Genomic DNA, 16,408 nt, shown 5'->3' on the forward strand with positions numbered 1-16,408 from the left:
GAAGAGGAGGGACCTCATTGAAACTTACGGAATAGTGAAAGGTGGATATGGAGAGGATGTTTCCACTAGTGGGAACATCTAGGACCAGAGACCATAGCCTCAGAATAAAAGTACGTTCCTTCAGAGAGGAGATGGGGAGGAATTTCTTGAGTCAGAGGCTAGTGAATCTGTGGAATTCATTGACACAGAAGACTGCAGAGGCCAAGTCAATGGATATTTTGAGATTGATATATTTATGATCAGTACGGGTGTCAGGGGTTATGGGGAGAAGGCAGGAGAATGGGGTTGAGAGGGAAAGATAGATCAGCCATGATTGAATTGTATTCAAGCGAGAGTTGTATATAGCTCTTCGGGCTAACGGAATCAAGAGATATGGGGAGAAAGCAGGAACGGGGTACTGATTTTGGATGATCATCCATGATCATATTGAATGGCGGTGCTGGCTCAAAGGGCCGAATGGCCTACTCCTGCACCTATTTTCTATGTTTCCATGTTTCTATGAACGGCGGAATAGAGTTGATGGGCCGAATGGCCTTAATCTGCTCCTATGACTTATGAACTTGTAAATGAGCACGGGCACCGATAATATGGAGAAGGGAAACAAACTGAAAAGGAAAACCATGGTGAAGGAGCATGGTTAGAGGACATTTTTCCAAATGATAAAAAGCACTTTTGCCTTTTTTATGCTTTCTTTGGTTCTTTTCTAATTTTTGATCGATGGGTTAGATCTGTGGTCCTCACTCAGTTCAGGGATTATTAAATCAAAACAAGTTTAGCCAAAGCTTATTGTTCATCACTCACTTCACAGTGAACTCAGGCACAGAGACTGACTGCTGCAACCTCTCCCCTTACCAAGCCTCTCACTGGGTACACATGCACACAAAGGCACACGTGTCCATATGATATAAAGTCAATTTCTCCTCTGAGCAAAGTTGATTTGCCAAGAAAAACCTCGCTTATTACGGGAGTTTTCGAATCCATAATTTACTTTTCCACAGTTAAAGTTTCAGACCTGACACACAATAACCACATGCTGCTAACTGTAGACGCATGGTCATTTTAGAAACAAAACACGTTAAGCCAAGTATTTAGCGATCGGAACGCTTGCTCAGGGATTCAAGGCCCTTTTGCCAAGACAAGTCCACACACAGATCCTGAGGCATATTCACCTTGCATTGAAAGAACAAGAGTCAAGAGTGTCTTATTGTCAAATGTTCCGAAACGGAACAATGAGATTCTTACTTGCAGCAGCATATCAGATATGTAGACATAATACTCTGCAAAACCCATAATAAACAATAAAAACAAGTTCTGTATATACAGGTCATAGAGGGCGGCACAGTGGTGCAGCGGTAGACTTGCTGCCTTACAGAGACCAGAGACTTGGGTTCAATCAGGACTGCGGGTGCTGTCTGTACGGAGTTGCCCCTGTGACCGCGTGGGTTTACTTCGGGTGCTCTGATTTTCTCCCACATTCCAAAGACGCGCAGATTTGTAGGTGAATTGGCTGCTGTCAATTGCCCCTAGTGTGTAGGATGAGAAACTAGGATAACATAGAACTAGTGTAGGTAGACACAAAAAGCTGGAGTAACTCAGCGGGACAGGCAGCATCTCTGGAGAGGAGGAATGGGTGGCGTTTCGGGTCGAGACCCTTCTTCCTGGTGTATGTATATTGTGGCCAATTAGGAAAAGGGGAGATGCAACGTGACCTGGGTGTCATGGTGCACCAGTCATTGAAAGCAAGCGTGCAGGTGCAGCAGGCAGTGAAGAAAGCGAATGGTATGTTAGCATTCATAGCAAGAGGATTTGAGTATAGGAGCAGGGAGGTTCTGCTGCAGTTGTACAGGGCCTTGGTGAGACCGCATCTGGAGTATTGTGTACAGTTTTGGTCTCCTAATCTGAGGAAAGACATTCTAGCCTTAGAGGGAGTACAGAGAAGGTTCACCAGATTGATCCCTGGGATGGCAGGACTTTGATATGAAGAAAGACTGGATAGACTAGGCTTATACTCGCTGGAATTTAGAAGACTGAGGGGGGATCTTATCGAAACATATAAAATTCTTAAGGGGTTGGAGAGGCTAGATGCGGGAAGATTGTTCCCAATGTTGGGGAAGTCCAGAACCAGGGATCACAGCTTAAGGATAAGGGGGAAGTCTTTTAGGACCGAGATGAGAAAACATTTCTTCACACAGAGAGTGGTGAGTCTGTGGAATTCTCTGCCACAGAAGGTAGTTGAGGCCAGTTCATTGGCTATATTTAAGAGGGAGTTAGATGTGGCCCTTGTGGCTAAAGGGATCAGGGGGTATGGAGAGAAGGCAGGTACAGGTTACTGAGCTGGATGATCAGCCATGATCATATTGAATGGCGGTGCAGGCTCGAAGGGCCAAATGGCCTACTCCTGCACCTATTTTCTATGTTTCTATGTTTCTATGTTGTTCGTTGGTCGACGTGGATTTGGTGGGCTGAAGGGCTTGTTTCCAAGCTGTATCTCCAAACTAAATCTACTGCCGATTTTCCAGCAACAGAGCCTTGCCAGATTATCCATTTTGCCAGACCAAAGGAGGTCATGTAATAATGGTACAGAAATACACGTCTGACCCACTAATTGTACCCCTCCCGTGTCTCTAACGCACCACGGACTGCTAGAAACTTAAATAAAACAAATATCACAAAGGGTTACTTGGCTCTTCCAAACCTCCATTCACAGACCATGTGCAATCTATCCCAACATGGACTCTCCCCAACCCATCTAAATTCATGCCAAAAGAGCTCTGCAGAAAACGCACAAAATCCCAAGCCAAGCAACAGAAAATACCTCTCAACGCATCTTCATCGTTAAACTCTAAACGCATGACCCAGTCTAGTCTCAACAGAATAGCAAGCGTCCCTTCCTGTGCAGGATTCGATCACCCCATCCCATGTCTGGCTGCTAAATCTTGCACATTTACCTGGTGTTTATTTTGGTTTATTTTCTAAAAAAAAAAAGAGTTAATTATCTTTGATATCAACTGTGTTTTTTTTATTAAATTCCAGGAATCCGCTCCATTTAATCTGCCGGCGAGGATGATTTTGTGATCCATAAAGTGTGTAGGGAGGAGAGACTTTCTCTTTTTTTCCTGCCGCGTTATATAAATCAGCAACAATTGTGCGAAGGCGGTGAATTATTAAAATCCCCCGGGATAGAACTGCTGACCCTTCTGTGCGGAGCAGAGATTTTCCAGCGCAATAAATTACTTCCAGGTATTGTAATGTGGATTTTTTTGTCTCGTTCACATCACATTCCTCGGTTCTCCCTTTAATGGAGGACGTTTAAAATGAGGACAGCAAGGCAGGATTATTGGACAAATGTGGGGAGGAGGGGGGGGAGATATCCAACGTTCTCAATCCTACGCCAACTCACCCTAATTCCTTTTCCCCCGGAGGCTGATAAGATGGTCAGATAGTCAATGACTACATTGTCTGGTGGGGAAGGACGAGTTAATTAAATACATTAGTAAGGGTGCGCAATTTGGGTTTTTACGTAATTTTTGATTTCACACGGCTAGCTAGTGATTTCCTAGCCCGTGAAATCCAATAGTGAAGACAGCTGGATAAACACTGTTTAGTCTAGTTTCGATTTAGTTTAGAGAGACAGCATGGAAACAGGCCCTTCGGCCCATAGAGTCCGTGCCAACCAGCGATCCCCGCACACTAACACCATCCTGCACACACTAGGGACAATGTGCAGTTTTACCAAGCCAATTAACCTACAAACCCGTACGTCTTTGGCATGTGGGTGGAAACCGGAGCACCCAGGGAAAACCCACAAAGATCACGGGGAGAACGTACAAACTTTGTACCGACAGCATCTGTGGTCAGGATCAAACCCGGGTGTCTGGCGCTGTAAGGCAGCGACTCTGCCGCTGTGCCACCGTGCTGCCCACAGCTCTTGGGCCAAAGGTTCATCCGGCCTCTCGGGCAAACCTGGTGCCACCCTGCTCTCAGGCTCACTCTCCACCCCAAATGAAACCATTCCCAATGATGTTCCTTGATCCGTAGAGCAATGAAAAACTGCAGATGCTGAAAAGATGAGATAAAAATGAAAACGTATATGCTGGAAATACTCAGCAGGTCAGGCAACATTTGGCCAATTCTGACGTCATCAATCCGAATTGTTAAATCAGTTTCTCTCTCAGCAGATGCTGTCTGACCTGCTGGGTGGTTTTCAGGTTCTCAGTTACATTTCAGATTCCTTGCAGACTTTTTGTATTTGCAATGTGATCTCATTTGAAGCAATATATGCTATTTTGGTCTCATAGCTGAATGAGAATATAGTTTTCTTGAAGTTCGTGTAGTTCCTTGGATTTATTCCTGGAATGAGGAAGTTGGCCATTGAGAAGAGTCTTAGTCACTGAGAGATCCATCACAAGAACAGGTCCTTCAGTGATCTGCGGTGATCAGCAAACACCTATTTACACTAACCCCATTGTAATACCATATAAGTCATAGAGTCATACGGCATGGAAACCGGCCCTTCAGCCCAACTTGCCCATGCTGACCTACATATCCCATCTGCTCTCGTCCCACCTGTCTGCATTTGGCCCACTTCCCTCCAAACCTATCCTATCCATGTACCTATCTAAATGTTTCTTAAACGTTGCAATAGTCCCTACTTTAACTACCTCCTACGGCAGCTCGTTCCGTACCACCCTCTGTGTAGGAAAAACAATGTTCTCATCAACATCCTCCAGATGCTACCACTCACAAGAATCAAGAGCGTTTTATTGCCATATGTCCCAAACAGAACAATGAAATTCTTACTTGCAACAGCACAACAGAATATGTAAACATAGTACTCTATAAACAATAGAAATAAAATTTTAAAATATATGTGTGTGTGGATAACTAGATATATAGATATATACGGAACTTTTTATATATACATATAAATATACATACACATACAAACGCACACACAAACTTATATATTTTTTAATGCAGCAAATACAGCGACATGTGTGATAATTCATGCAGACTGAAAACAGTCAAAGTTCTGCGTTGTGAGTGTGTGTACACATATATATATATATATATATATAAAATATATATATATATATATATATTGCAGCCCAGTGGTATGAACATCGACTTCTCCAACTTTAGATAGTTCCTCTGTCCCTCTCTTCCCCTCCCCCTTCCCAGATCTCCCTCTATCTGCCTGTCTCCACCTATATCCTTCCTTTGTCCCGGCCCCCTGACATCAGTCTGAAGAAGGGTCTCGACCCGAAACGTCACCTATTCCTTCTCTCCTGAGATGCTGCCTGACCTGCTGAGTTACTCCGGCATTTTGTGAATAAATATATATATATATATATATATATATATATATATATATATATATATATATATATATAGATAGATAGATATATGCACACACATATATATACTTATACCTACACACTCAAGTGGCCAGTGGTCATACATACAGTGGCCAATGAACCCATCAACCCACACATTTTTGGGATGTGGAAGGAAAATGGATACCCAGAGTAATGTATGAGAACATGTTTCGGGGCAGAGTCGATGCATGCCTCTGTTCCTCACTGTGAAATGAAATAAGCAACTAGGACTAATGTTCAAAGACATGAACAATTATAATTTCTGACTTTCATTGGCACTTTTTACAAGAGGGAAGCAACAAGTTAATAAGGCTAACATAAGAACAGGCAGGATGTCACGATATATAATATTGTTGCAACTTGTTCCTTTTGTTTATTCAGCGGATGGCCGCAGAATGCACAACTATTAATCAGCACAGATGTTGCTTCCAATCAAAATTCTATCCCTTTATCACCTTAACCAGTGGATCCAGAGGAGGTTTCCCAGGAATGAGTGGGTTAACATATGATGAGCATTTGATGGCACTGGGCCTGTACTCGCTGGAGTTTAGAAGGGTGAGGGGAGGACGTCATTGAAACTTACCGAATAGTGTTTCCACTGGTAGGAGAGTCTAGGACTAGAGGTCACACCCTCAGAATTAAAGGACATTCCTTTAGGAAGGAGATGAGGAGGAATTTCTTTAATCACAGGGTGGTGAATCTGGGGAATCCTTTCCAAAAGAAGGCTGAGGAGGCCAAGTCAATGGATATTTTTAAGGCAGAGATAGATAGATTCTTGATCAGTACGGGTGTCAAGGGTTATGGGGAGAAGGCAGGAGAATGGGGTTAGGAGGGAGAGATATATCAGCCACGATTGAATGGCTGAGTCGACTTGATGGGCCGAATGGCCTAATTGTGCTCCTATCACTTATGAACTTATGAACCTATATTATGAACCTATAGGGCGGCACGGTAGCGCAGCGGTAGAGTTGCTGCTTTACAGCGAATGCAGCGCCGGAGACTCAGGTTCGATCCTGACTACGGGTGCTGCACTGTAAGGAGTTTGTACGTTCTCCCCGTGACCTGCGTGGGTTTTCTCCGAGATCTTCGGTTTCCTCCCACACTCCAAACACGTACAGGTTTGTAGGTTAATTGGCTGGGTAAATGTAAAAATTGTCCCTAGTGGGTGTAGGATAGTGTTAATGTACGGGGATCGCTGGGCGGCACGGACTTGGTGGGCCGAAAAGGCCTGTTTCCGACTGTATATATATGATATGATATGATATGATATGTGCAGGCAGGTCAGAGTTGGTCTTGGCATCAGGCGTTTGGCACAGACTCTGCGGGCCGAATGGCCGAATTCTGCTCCTATCACTTATGACCTTATGACATGTAACCACCCCTTCCTCCCCACCGCCCCCACCCTGAGCACCCATCACCCCCACAGATCAGGGCATCACAGGCAGCAAACTGGCAGAAATGTATTTTACTGACTAACTTTGAAGTGAGCCGCTGAGTCTGGGACAGTCTGAATCATGTCCTTTTCCTGGGCTCCGGAGGTGTCGCAACAAGGCACGACTCACAACTCCTGTGTACAAGGGGAGACAGATAGAATTAGAGCACTGGAGAGATGACACCCTCTGCATGTGCAAACAAACACAGTGTGAATTGTGTGAGAGAACCCTCCGGCCAAATTTATTGTAAACCGACTTAATTACAGAAAGATGTAAGAAACTAACTACAGATGCTGGTACAAATCGAAGGTAATTATTCACAAAATGCTGAAGTAAATCAGCAGGTCAGGCAGCATCTCAGGGGAGAAGGAATGGGTGATGTTTCGGGTCGAGACCCTTCTTCAGGAAGAAGGGTCTCGACCCGAAACATCACCCATTCCTTCTCTCCTGAGATGCTGCCTGACCTGCTGAGTTACTCCAGCATTTTGTGAGTAATTACAGAAAGATATATTTACAATGGCCAGCAGCGGATGACATCAGCTACATTCTAGACTAACCTCTGCATGCTGAGTTTTCCAATTTCAAAAATAGACCAATGATGTCAGATGTTTTGAAGAGTGAATTATTTTTGGTTGAGGAGGTTGTCCTGTGATATTGTTTAATGCAGCAAATACAGCAACATGAATGCCATAATCCATGGAGCCTGAAACTCCGTTGATTAAAGTTCGTCAATTGGGCGCCATGGTGGCGCAGCGGTAGAGTTGCTGCCTCACAGTGCCAGAGACCCGGGTTGGATCTTGACCACAGGTGCTTGTCTGTACGGAATTTGTTACGTTCGCCCCATGACCTGTGTGGGTTTTCCCCGGCTGCTCCGGTTTCCTCCCACACTCCAAATATGTGCAGGTTTGTAGGTTAATTGGCTTGGCATAATTGTAAATTGTCTCTACTGTGTGTAGGATAGTGTTAAAGTGCGAGGATCGCTGGTCGGCGCGGACTCGGTGGGCCGAAGGGCCTGTTTCCACACTGTATCTCTAAACCACACTAAGCTAAAGTTTGGCGTTGTGTGTGTTGATTTAAACTATTCCTGGCAAAGTAGTCACAACCAAGCATGGTGGGGCTGTCAAGGCCAGTCCAATGAAACATAATCCCCATTCGATATTTGCACATCAAGATTTAATGACAATTAATTTAATGGCCAGATTTAATGGTCAATTAATGTCATCATGGCGGTAGAGTTGCTGCCTTCCAACACTAGAGACCCGGGTTTGATCCTGACTACGGGTGCTGTCTGTATGGAGTTTGTACGTTCTCCCTGTGACCGCCTGGATTTTCCCCGGGTGCTCCGGTTTCCACCCACACTCCAAAGACGTACAGGTTTGTAGGTAAATTGGCTTTGGCAAAAAATTGTACATTGTCCCTAGTGTGTAGGTTAGCGCTAATGCACGGGGACCGCTGGTCGGCGCAGACTCGGTGGGCCGAAGGGCCTTTTTCCGCGCTGCATCTCTAAACTAAAACTAAAGCTCAACCTAAACAAAATCCGATCATATCCACGAATGCAGCTTCACAACCTTTAGAACTGTTTACACCTCGTGGATAACCACATGCCATTATTACCAATAATTGGCATTTATATCAATATTATTAATAACAACATAAATTATTGTTTAAAAGTTGATTGATTTAGAATGGATCAGAATAAAAAGATTAGGGTAGAAAGATAGGAAGCGTAGTGGACCATTCCGTTTCTCAAAGCTGTTCTTCTATCAGTTGCGTCTTCAAAATTATTTGACAAACAGCAAGGAAGCTCTTCCAGTTTCCCGCCCGATATGTATCCTGCCAACATCACTATAACCCATAACAGAGTCTGTATGAACTTGCAGTTTCACGTATTGTAATGGTGACTATACCTATAAATCATATCATTGCATGTAAAGAACTATGGATTGTTTTGAAAGGCATAACATCAATACTTGGGATCGAGTCATAGTCATAAAGAGATCCAGCGTGGAAACCGGCCCTTCGCCCCGTCAACGTCCGTCAACCATCCATGTTACACTAATCCCATGTTCTATTCTCCCCACATTCCCCTCAGCTCCCTACCCCCAGCTTCTACTATTCGTCCACTCACTCATAGCAACTCACGGAGGCTAATTAACCTGCCAACATGTCCGCCTTTGGGATGCTTGTGGAAACCGGGGCCACCCAAATGTCTGAAGAAGGGTCTCGACCCCCGAAATGTCACCCAGAGATGCTGAGTTACTCCAGCATTTTGTGTCCATCTCCGGTTTAAGCCGCCATCTGCAGTTCCTTCCTATACCACCCAAATTAATGCCACGCGGCCCCAGGAAGAACTGCGAACTTGACACAAATCGTGCCCCCAGTCAGGGTTGAACCAGGATGCCTTTCAATGTGAGGCAGTAACTCTACCAGCAGTGTCACTGTGTCATTCCTGCAGCCTTGCCTGCTCAGAGATGAATGCAAGTATAATGCTTTTAATTTACTTACTGTACTAAAAATAGTATGGACTCCACTGTGCAAAAGAATACAGAACATCCACCCCAGGTCTTTTTGTTGCATGCTATCCAGTCAAATAAATATCTATATCCGATTACAATCAAGCCATCCACAATGTACAGATACAGGATGATGGGTATAACATTGTACAAGAAAAAGTCCGGTAAAGTCCAATTACAGGTCGTTCAAAGGTCTCCAATGAGGTAGACAGCAGGTCAGGACCGCTCTCTGGTGAGTGAGAGGATGGTTCAGTTGCCTGATAACAGCTGGAAATAAAAACTGTCCCTGAATGTGGAGGCATGCGTTTTCAAAATTCTGTACCTCTTGTTTGATGGGAGTGGGGAGCAGAGGGCGTGACCTGGGTGAGACTGGTCCTTGATTTTGCTCACGACTTTGCTAAAGTGCAGATGGAGTCCATAAAATGGAAGGTCAATTAGTGATGGTCTGGGCTATGTCCACAACTCCTCCCTGGCCTCTCCTCCCTGTCCATCCCACCTTACCTACATGCTGCCCCTCCTGTCTGAGCACCATTAATAACAAGGGAGACACAAGACACTGCAGATGTTGGAATCTTGAGTAAAAAGCAAAGTGCTGGATAAACTCAGCGGGTATGCATCTGCAGAGTGAAATGGATAGATAATGTTTCAGGCCAGAACCCTTCCTCAGACTGATGGCGTAAAGGGGAGAAAATAGGTAGAGAGAGATAGTAGTGTGGCAAAAATTGGCAAATGGTAGGTGGATTGAGATGCAGAGGTGTGATTAGCAGATGGATGAAGATAGTAATAAAGGGTTGAAGTGAAATGGGGACACTATGGTGCCAGATTAGGAAGGAACTATAGTGAAAAGTAAAGCTGGGTGAAGAACATGGGTTGAAGGCGGCATGAGAAAGAGGGGGGATAAAAGGAAAATGGGGGATTTGGAGTAAGATGAGGTGGGAGATAAGCAGTAGGAGGGGAAAGCAAAGGGGGTAATGGAGGTAGTGGGAGAAAAGTGTATGTACTCAGGGGGGGTAGAGTGGAGGAAGACAAGGGTAGTGAGAAGGGGATCGAGGAGTTTACTTGAAGTTGGAGAAGCCACCCTTTGAATTCACCTATTTAGCATTCAGTGCCAATTTCTACAGGAACGGGTTGTTTTATGTTGCTTCCCTAAGAGTAAGAGCTTGGGTGACAGCTTAAAACATTTCTTGATGCTTACAATTAAAATTTTTGGTCTGAATTGGCACTGGTTGACTTTCACAGCAGAAAGCATAAAATTTGCCCTCATGTGAATGACCCCACTAAAGAACCACAAGACTATATAAACACTTGAGGCATGCAGTCCATGTTTAATTTTGTTGCAATTTACCATTCATGCAAATGTTTTGTGTCAGGTTTAGAAAAAAATAATTGTGAGAATTAGAAGAAGAAAAAAGCCAGTCATTTCCTATTCATTTCTTCTGACTTTGCATAGGCTGAGAAACATCCCCATCACATAAAAATGTGATCTAATTGGCCTTGAGTGGGTAATTAGTTACAGAAACTGATCTACTTTGGCGTTTTGGATTACATAATGACACGCCTTGAAAACCATGCATCCCATGACTTAGTCTGAGCAGTATCACGAAACCCCACAATTATCTAAAAATAATTAAACATTGGCAACGTTTCAAATATGCATTATGTTGAGACATTAAACATTTGATGAGATTTAAGCTGTAAATCTAAGTACATATAACAGTTACACAGTGTACTCAATTCTATCAGTGTACGAAACGTAATACATCCATTTAAATTTCCCAAGCTCTGAATGCCTGATATTTCACCCAAAACAATTTAAGTAGAAGCTTATTGTTAGTTGTGGAACTACAATTAGATTTATGTGAAAAAAAATCTAATTGCTGAGGTGGATAGTATAAGTACGGGAATAGGATCACTATTTTTTTCATAGATCACCAAGTAATTTACCTTGGATCAGGTGTGTGGGGTCTCCGCCATTTGCAGCTTCCCCTTCAAGTCACATAGTATCCTGACTTGGAGTGTATCAGCGGTCCTTCATAATTGTTGGTCACTATCGCAGAAGTCTTTGCCCAACAACGTTATACAAATAGAGAATGGTCCTGAGCTACTATCTAGACAATAGACAATAGACAATAGGTGCAGGAGTAGGCCATTCGGCCCTTCGAGCCAGCACCGCCATTCAATGTGATCATGGCTGATCATTCTCAATCAGTACCCCTTTCCTGCTTTCTCCCCATACCCCCTGACTCCGCTATCCTTAAGAGCTGTATCTAGCTCTCTCTTGAATGTATTCAGAGAATTGGCCTCCACTGCCCTCTGAGGCAGAGAATTCCACAGATTCACAACTCTCTGACTGAAAGGTTTTTCCTCATCTCAGTTCTAAATGGCCTACCCCTTATTCTTAAACTGTGGGCCCCCCCAACTCCCCCAACATTGGGAACATGTTTCCTGCCTCTAACGTGTCCAACCCCTTAATAATCTTGTATGTTTCGATAAGATCCCCTCTCATCCTTCTAAATTCCAGTGTATACAAGCCTAGTCGCTCCAGTCTTTCAACATATGACAGTCCCGCCATTCCGGGAATGAACCTAGTAAACCTATGCTGCACGCCCTCAATAGCAAGAATATACTTCGTTGGAGACCCTTGGACTGTCTTAAATTAGACTATACCATTTACGAAACATTATTCCCTTCATCATGTGTCTGCACACTGCAGGTGGCTCGATTTTAATCGAGTATAGTCTTTCCGCTGACTGGTTAGCACGCAACAAAAGCCTTTCACTGTACCTCGGTACACATGCCAATAAGTGTAGGAAGGAACTGCAGGTGCGGATTTAAACCATGACACCAAACTAAACTAAACTAAACTAAACTAAAACTGTCACCTGAAGGACTGTTACATCAATGCCTAGATCGCAAAATAAATATAAATGAAACATTAAAATGCTGGAGATATTCAGCAGGTCAGACAACATCAGTGGAGAGAGAAACAGAGACAACTCAAGTCCTCCAATCCGTGCAACATCCTGATGCGTTTCCTCTGTTTTCTCTCCAGTGCCACCACATCTTTTGGTGATGACCACAACTGCACCCAATATTTTCGAGTGCAGTCCAATTGGCGTCTTGTCAAGTTGCAACATAAAGTCCCAACTTTTATACCCGGACACATGAAAGCAAGCAAGTCACATGCTTCTTCACCACTCCAACCTACCTGTGTTACCACTTTCAGGGAACTATCTGTTTCAAGCTCAAGGTCCCTTCATTCATCAACATCATCAACTTAGCACCATCCCAGGTAGTGCAGTGCACCTCGATGGTGGTGTGGGCCGCTGGAGACCCTGCATCAATCTGGGGCTCGAATGGACCGGGCGGCGCTCCAAGAGGCCGAGCGCGTGGACCAGACGCGGCCTACAGCGGTGGAGCAGCCGTGGAGGACACCACAGCTACGCATGGCCAGGCCGACCCTGCAACGTCGCCAGGACAACCGGCCTTCATGGTCAGGTTAAGAAGTCTACACCTATAACTTGAAAATGGCACCAAAACAGGAAACTATGTGCACTGTCTTAGTGTACTACTACTATACACTTGTACTGTATCTGAGATGCTTATCCAAGATGTATCTAAGTGCTTATGTATACTTGTGCTGAACTGTATACAAAAATGAGTTTCACTCTGCCCCAGTACATGTAACAAATAAAGTGCCATTGGAAACCATTGGAAACCATTGGATACCATTCACTGTATATGTGCTACCTCTATTTGACTTCATAAAGTGCAATTTCACTTTGTATTTTGCTCAAGATTCCAGAATTCACACAGTGCCTTGATGTCCCCTATGTGCCCATTTAAACGAGTCCTATTTGTTCGCATTTGACCCATATCCATCTCGAAACCTTTCCTATCCATGCACTTGTCCAAATGCCTTTTAAATGTTGTTATTGTCCCTGCCTCAACCATTTGACCTGTTGAATATCGCAGTATTTTATGTCCTTATTTCAGAATTCCAGTATCTGCAGTTTTTTGTACAGCTGGTGGCTTGAAAAACATCAACACTTAGAAACATAGAAACATAGAAAATAGGAGGAGGCCATTTGACCCTTCGAGCCAGCTTCGCCATTCATTGTGATCATGTCTGATCATCCACAATCAGTAAACCAGTGCCTGCCTTCTCCCCGTATCCCATGATTCCACTAGCCCCTAGAGCTCTATCTAACTCTCTTTTAAATTCATCTAGTGAATTGGCCTCCACTGCCTTCTGTGGCAGAGTGTTCCACAAATTCACAACTCTCTGGGTGAAAAAATTTCTTTTCACCTCAGTTTTAAATGGCCTCTCCTTTATTCTTAGACTGTGGCCCCTGGTTCTGGACTCCCCCAACATAGGGAACATTTTTCCTGCATCTAGTTTGTCCAGTCCTTTTATAATTTTATACCTCTCTATAAGATCCCCTCTCATCCTTCTAAACTCCAGTGAATACAAGCCCAGTCTTTCCAATCTTTCCTCATATGATAGTCCTGCCATCCCAGGGATTAACCTCGTGAACCTGCGCTGCACTGCCTCAATAGCAAGGACGTCCTTCCTCAAATTAGGAGACCATAACTGCACACAATAATCCAGATGTGGTCTCACCAGTGCCCTATACAACTGCAGAAGGACCTCTTTGCTCCTATACTCAAATCCTCTCGTTATGAAGGCTAAAATGCCATTAGCTTTCTTCATTTCCTGCTGTACCTGCACACTTACTTTCAGTGACTGGTGTACAAGGACACCCAGGTCTCGTTGCACTCCCACTTTACCTAATCTGACACCATTGAGATAATAATCTGCCTCCTTGTTTTTTTTGTTTTTTGGGGGTTTTTTTTTTTAAAGCATATGTACAAATAGAAATAAAAGACACATTTGTTACAGAGTTCTTACATAGCTTCAATTTTTAAATTTTTAAAGAGAGAAAATAAAAAATAAAGAAGAAAAGAAAAAAAAACAAAAAACAAAAAAACTATAAGCTATTGAGAAGAGAGAATAAGAGGATTAAAAAAAAGATATAACTATAAAAATTAAAGGGAGTAGATCCGGGAGACAATAACCACAGTTGTACATCCAACCCTTAACTCAAGTTTCAACTTTTAATTTAAAATTTTTATTTTAGTCCTGTGCCAAACCCATTTACTTTTCTAAAAATTCAATAAATGGAGACCATATTTTAAAAAATAACTCAGGTTTGTCAATTAAGGCAAATCTTATTTTTTCCAAATGCAGGGCCTCTGTCATTTCCGTAGTCCACATTTTAATTGTGGGGGTTATTGTTTTTTTCCAAAATTTAAGTATTCATTTTTTCGCAGTTATTAGACTGTAATCAAGAAAATGTACCTCCTTGTTTTTGCCACCAAAGTGGACAACCTCAGATTTATCTACATTATACTGCATCTGCCATGCATCTGCCCACTCACGCAACCTGTCCATTGTGAATTATTTGATATTTTTATGCAAAATATGATTGATATATGAACTTCAAAGGTTAAGAATGACATTGCGGCCCTGAAGCAGGCACAGTCATCTTTTGCCATGTCCCTGCATCACTCCTTAGTATTGGAAGAATATTTTTTAATACTGCTCCTCATAATGTTAATACAAGAGGTGCTCAATCACCTATGCAATAAACAATGAGTGGATCTATTCAAAAAAGGCATTCAAATGTTATTTCAGACAAATCCTACTCAATCCTACTCCATGGATTCGGGGACTTTGAAGTTAATGGCGCTGCGCCCATTTTTTAAGGCACTGCGTTGAAACTGAGACTCGTAGAGTTTCCAATTCTAGCCCAGGAACACAAAGCTGTGAAGCTCCTCAGTCTTTCCTTTTACCTCTAATCCATGCCAGCTGTCCAAACCCTAGTCTGAGGAGCGGCTTCTTGATTTACCTCATGTTCCCGTCTATTATTCTTAATCTTGGCCATGTTGCACACTCTGGGCCTTCAGCTTTTCACTTCAACTACGCAGTTTTTTTTTTAAAAGCAGTATCCGCTTTGGCAGTATCTTCCCCCAAATCAATTTCCATATTTTCCAGTTTGCTGCTCAGGCAGACTGTGCTGCGAGAAAGTACTGTTCGATGTTAGAACGATGCGGTAGAGCAAATGTCTGCCCTGCGAAGATTTTCAGCTGCTCTAAATCAATCAATTATCAATCATATTTTGCATAAAAATATCAAATACGTCACAATGCTGTGTAGTTGGTAAAGCATTTTTCAGTCGGAAAAAGGCTTTATTCGTTGGAATTTTAGCAAATTTGCAGATGATACAAAGCTGGGTGGTATAAGAACATAACTGCAGATGCTGGTACAAATCTAAGGTATTTATTCACAAAATGCTGAAGTAACTCAGCAGGTCAGGCAGCATCTCAGGAGAGAAGGAATGGGTGACGTTTCGGGTTGAGACCCTTCTTCAGACTGATGTCAGGGGGGCGGGACAAAGGAAGGATATAGGTGGAGACAGGAAGATAGAGGGAGATCTGGGAAGGGGGAGGGGAAGAGAGGGACAGAGGAACTATCTAAAGTTGGAGAAGTCGATGTTCATACCACTGGTCTGCAAGCTGCCCAGGCGAAATATGAGGTGCTTTTCCTCCAATTTCCAGTGGGCCTCACTATGGCACTGGAGGAGGCCCATGACAGAAAGCTGGATGGCAGTGTGAACTGTGAGGAAGATGCTATGAGGTTGCAGGGTGACTTGGACAGGTTGTGTTAGTGGGCGGATGCATGGCAGATGCAGTTTAATGTGGATAAGTGTGAGGTTATCCACTTTGGTGGTAAGAATAGGAAGGCAGAGTATTATCTGAATGGTGTCAAGTAAGGAAATGGGGACGAACAACGTGATCTGGGTGTCCTAGTGCATCAGTCACTGAAAGGAAGCATGCAGGTACAGCAGGCAGTGAAGAAAGCCAATGGAATGTTGGCATTCATAACAAGGGGAGTTGAGTATAGGAGCAAAGAGGTCCTTCTGCAGTTGTACAAGGCCCTAGTGAGACCGCACCTGGAGTACTGTGTGCAGTTTTGGTCTCCAAATTTGAGGAAGGATATTCTTGCTATTGAGGGCGTGCA

The sequence above is a fragment of the Rhinoraja longicauda genome, chromosome 12 (assembly GCF_053455715.1).
Source record: "Rhinoraja longicauda isolate Sanriku21f chromosome 12, sRhiLon1.1, whole genome shotgun sequence".
NCBI classification, from domain to species: domain Eukaryota; kingdom Metazoa; phylum Chordata; class Chondrichthyes; order Rajiformes; family Arhynchobatidae; genus Rhinoraja; species Rhinoraja longicauda.